We start from the raw sequence: 5,149 nt of genomic DNA, 5'->3' as shown, positions 1-5,149 counted from the left end.
AGGTACTGGAGAACTAATAAAGAGCAGAGGCAGTGCTGTGTAAACATACTTCTACATCTGTGAGGCCAAATTGCAGAGGAGATGTTAAAGTGTTTACTCAGACTGAGTTACAACACGGTTTCGGGGACGAAAGGAGCAGTAAACACATTGTGTCTTGACCACCACGAAATAACTTGCTGCATTATTTTGGTGTAGAGAGGAGGTATAAAAGGCTTTCTACGTTGCCCTTGGTTACTTAAGAAAGGGTATTCAGTAAATACTTGCTTTGTTGATCGTGAGATGATTGTAGAACAAAAAATACACGGTTTCTAATGGTTAATTTTGGGGGGAGAGAAAAACCATCTGCTTTCAGCACAAGTTAATCTACTGGTGGTTTTGGCCATAGCTAAAGAGCTTCTCTGCCCCGTGTGGGCCAACAGAGAACTTGCAATTCGTTATGAGGTGGAACATGGCTTTGACATGAGTAGACACTGAGTTCCCAAAAGACAACGCTCCTGGTGCTTGGTATGGGAGCTTATTTTAGGACAGGTGAATCTTCTGCACATGCTCTATCATGGATTTCCAAGGCAGTCTGGCATGTGTAGTGTTCCTGGTTTATATTTGACTAGGAGCACTTCCAAGAATCTCTGTTCATGCACTTGTTTGGATAAGGGCCCGTTGCATCACCTCAGTTAGCTTTTGCACTGCTTTCCCTCCTGCTCTGTTTTTATGCTCTTCTTTCTTAATTTGTCACGCTAGCAGGTAAATGGAGAGAAAGTGAATTTATCTTCTGAAACGCATTTTAAGTTGCTGCCATTTATCTAAAGCACCTACTTCATCCCCTTCAGTAAAATAATGATGTTGTTCATTAGTTCCTCTAACTGCTGATGGCTAAATGCACTGTAGTCAGATGGCTCTATTTTTTCCCTCTTATCAGCCACTTCTGAAAGTCAAACATTGGTAATAATCCTTTTTTCTTTCTTTCTTTTTTTTTTTTTTTAATACTCTTAATTCTGCTGATGTTTTTAAATAACATATCTCTAGATGAATGAGCCTCATTTTTTCATGTCCAGGCAAATGTACTGTTGGGCACTTCAGGTTCTGTCAACATTTTTTCCCCATTTTTTTTCATTATTCTGAAATGTTTAAAATAGTTCTTCCATTCCCTTCCTCTTTTTGAATGGATTACATTGTTTCCAGGTGTTGTCTGAATTTTGGCAGTTAAATAATTGAATATTGGTAGGTTTAAAGTAATTATGTAACTGTTGGTAACAGGTTGGGTATATAACACTTTAAGAAAATACTGGAGTCGGCCATTAGCTCTTCTTGTGCAAGTGGTACTTCTCAGTTCGTGCCCTGCTGTAACTGAGGTGCCGCAACTCTACTTGTTCTTGAGGTCTATTCCTGTAACTGTTCTTCACAAACCTTGCCATTGAAAAGCAGGCCAGATGTTGACATAGAACTTGAGGTTCTTGTTTTAAATTCAGCCTTGCCACAAGTCAGTTTTGATTTCAGAGCATTTTGAGAGTCAGACTTGTATGTGCTAACCATCTAACAACAAGGCGACAAAAGACATTCAGTGAGTAACAAAATACATACAATGCTGGCGCCTGGGAAATAGTTGCCACATGACAAACCTGTACATCTAGTTCAACAATTGCACTAATGAAGCTTTAAATTTCCATCTGCCTCTCTAGGTAGATGGAAAATTCCCTGCCCTCAATGAAATCCATGTTAATCAGTTAAAGTTTACAGGCAGGAGGAGGTCAGCACCCTGAAAGGTAGAAACTCAAAATTCTGGTAGTGTAGATGTGCTATGTGTTATGAATGTGGTCCCTACATCTAGAGAAAGCTACTTGAAGCTCTATGATGAGTCTGATCAACAACCATACTCCTTCAGTATAACTAAACTCTATGAAACAAGCAGACTTTTCCTCAGAGTGAGGCGTGTGTGTATCTCTGAGAGATAGGGATTTTCATAACCTCCTCGCTTTCCCTGCCACAGGCAAGGCAGATGACTGTAACCTTGCTTTAACATAAATACATAGTTATGTCTTAGAAGGAAAAGAAGCAGGAAACAAAATCCTACCTCCTTCAAAATACTTCTCTCAAAGAAAAAACACAGTGAAAACCCAGCAAACAAACCTGAGTCCCTACCCATAATAGCACTGCAGTGAACCTTCTCCTTCCCTTGGGAGGAGAGTATGAGAGAACAAACAACACCAGGGAAAGTCTAGCCTGTTTAAATTCCGAGTGGGAGGTGTGCAGCCATTATGCTTATGAGTATGTTATAAGAACTGGTGTAGAACAGGCTGGTATATTTTCTGCGTTGTATAATGGTTGCGCACCAGGAGACTCCCAAACTTGTGGTGGCAATTCACGGTTTTGCTGTCTTCGCAAAACGATTGGCAGACCCTCAGGTCACACATACCGAAAGTAAACTGGGTCCTGCTCGCTTACCGAGCGGTCTGCGGATGCTTAAAAATGTTGTGTGTTTGCAACCTTCGAAACTGCTGTCTGGTGGCTGGTCTTTATAGTATTACCAACAACAGATGGCAAATGGCTCTGCTGATGTAATTCTTGCTAGTGTTTCATTCCTGTGAAGTTCCACAGTCTCAAAATCTCAGAAAGTGCCTCCATATTTTTTCTTTGTAATGATTTCAAGCCAAACTAAATAAAAACATCTTATATTATTCAAATTCCCATGGTGTCATGTGACATTTTTGTAATGATTGCCTTGCAGCAGTTTCAGATAAGTGCACGTTTGGTAGCAATTTAAGGCCTGTGTCCTTTAAGTAATGCTTATTAGTACGCAACAGATGCCGTTTAGAAACATTATGCCTTTTAATAGGCTCTGCTTTTAGACTACATGTTCTCATTCCAGGCAGGCTGTGGATCAGGCAGGCTTTGAGGTATGCTGTCGTTTATGCAAAGCCTAAGTCAATTTTCTGCTCTGAAGTCAGGCCATGTGTTTTTCCTTGTTTCCTCCATTCTGGTCATAGCTGTCTTGCTGTGTTTTTTCCCCCTAGTCATATCTTTGGCTGATTGTCAAGCCCTTACAATCAAAACCTTTTGCATTTTTAACCACCAGCAGTGGTTTCTTTTGTCCTTACAGAAGAGTTTGTGTAAACTGAATTTAAACAATCTCAGCTTTACTGTGAAGAGCACAGAGGTAGCCCTTTATTGCCAGTCTGTCCTTCTGCTTCTTCCTCCTCCCAAAATGAAAAAAAGAAAAAAGAAAAAAGAGAGAAGAGAGGAAAAAAAAAAAAAAAAAAAAAGGAAAAGCAGAAGCAGAGCCTTGCTGATTTTGGAGCACCTTCAAAGACACGTAGAATAGCTGACACAATGGCACAGAGAAACAAGAGAGATGTTTACATGTTTTCTCCACTACGTACAGCTGTTTATTTTTTGCCTTAGCAAGAAGTTCCAAGACAGGCTTGTGATAGCTAGTGAAGGTGATGTATTAATTTGCAGCTGCATAATAAATTTAGCAATGTGTAAATTGTTATGGAAAAGAGGGATTTTTGTTTTGTTTCCTTTTTTTGCTCAAATTAATTGCTTTATTTTGAGATTAGTCTGGCTGTACAAATTGGCTTTGCAAGCAATTTGGGGAGGCTGCTGAGCTATCTTAGGTAGACTTATGCACTCTACTGGTGGGAGCAGTAGATTTTTCAGATGCAAAACATTTGCAACTTAAATTATGGGGGATCTGAGATAGGTAACACTGGAAATCGAGCTAGTTGTCTTGTATTGTCATTGCTGCATCATTTGCCTGGGGAATGTCCTTTCTGATAGCAAACGATGGCTTTCAGGAACCTTCAGGATGCTGCACATATTTGTGCAGTTTGCATGAGATGAAGATAGGGGTTGTGCGTAGCCCTTGTGGCCTTCGGTTCCCTGCACATGCTTTGAATGATGGTAGTAACAAGGAAATGTATTTAATGTGCTGCTCAAATGTTAGTCCTGGTGCCAGTTTTTGAGGGTGGGTGTTTTAGTAATCACTTCAAATGCTCCTTGGTCTTAAAATACGAGTATTTTCTGAAACTGGCCGAACTGGCAGTCTGTCTGGCTTGTCCCCATGGGATGAAATCGTCTTCATGTCAGTCCATTTTCCAACTCAGTTGTCATTTCCTACCATTTCACTACTCCTTGTTTGCCACTATGGGAGACATTGTCTTCCCCTTTTCCCTTATGTTACGGGATGACTTTTAGCCAATTTGTGTCCTCCTTTCTACCGTTCATCTTTGTAAAGGCTTGAATTAATTACATCACATTTGAACTTGTGATTCCTAAAAGCTCTGCTGCTGTTTACTGAACCTTTGTTGTAGTTTTTCTTTCTAGTCAGCCTCTTTGAACGATGAAGGTACTTCAGTGATACATCTCAGTGTCATTTGGGGCCCCCCATTCCTTCTTTGCTTAGATTTTTGAGAGTCAGACTCAAATTTGAGGTCATGCTGGGAAATAGGAGTTTCTGCTGGCATAGCTATTTTGGCTATGGGTCTGATGAAGTGAGATGTAGCACGGACAGAGTTGTGCTGGAAAAAGCCCCTGATGTGGATGCAGTTGTTTTGGAGAAGTTCATTTTGGCTTGTATATTCCATTTTGTTTAGGCATAGACAAATAATTGTTAGACAATTCAAAGATCTTTCTTACATATGCAAGGAAATCCTTACTACTGTTACCTCCCCTGTCTTCAGTAGCTGAAATTAGTTATATTAAGAACCTAGCTGAGATGTTCACAGATTCAGACCTAAGAGCAGCAATACCTTGGAGTCAATGAAATTTCCTTGATGAAAGCCTGGTGTGAACTGGAACCTTCCAGCCTGCATGGATTATGGTCCTGAAGGTCGCTTCTCTTCAGGACTGTATCTTCCCTGAGTTGTTCTCCCTACCTCTTTCTAGCATCTATGCTCTGTGAAGAAGAGAGTTACATGTGCAGGAGGTCGAATTCCTGATATGTCATAGTTACAGCTGGTAGCATTTCCATGTTTTCACAGTACGCTACGGTATTTATTTATGAAGTCTGTTTCTGGGCCGTAATATCTCAGCTTTTCTCAATTACATTAGGTTAGAGCTTTGTGCAAAACATGCCAGCCCAGATGTGCAGTTTGTGTATAATGTGGCAGGGGGAGCCTGTTTACACAGATGTATTTCAATTTATCTGTACTAT

General features: G+C 40.4%; 1 protein-coding gene across 2 annotated transcripts in view; it reads left to right on the top strand.

Annotated features, from left to right (window-relative positions):
- LOC309882391 (protein FAM169B-like) overlaps window positions 1-5,149 on the top strand; it is a 53,712-nt gene that overhangs the window by 666 nt on the left and 47,897 nt on the right. The gene's annotated exons all lie outside the window — the stretch shown is intronic.

The sequence above is a fragment of the Aythya marila genome (assembly GCF_965140915.1).
Source record: "Aythya marila genome assembly, chromosome: 11".
Classification (NCBI taxonomy): domain Eukaryota; kingdom Metazoa; phylum Chordata; class Aves; order Anseriformes; family Anatidae; genus Aythya; species Aythya marila.
Note: the sequence above shows the minus strand (reverse complement) of the source record. Positions and strands in the feature narration are given on the sequence as shown.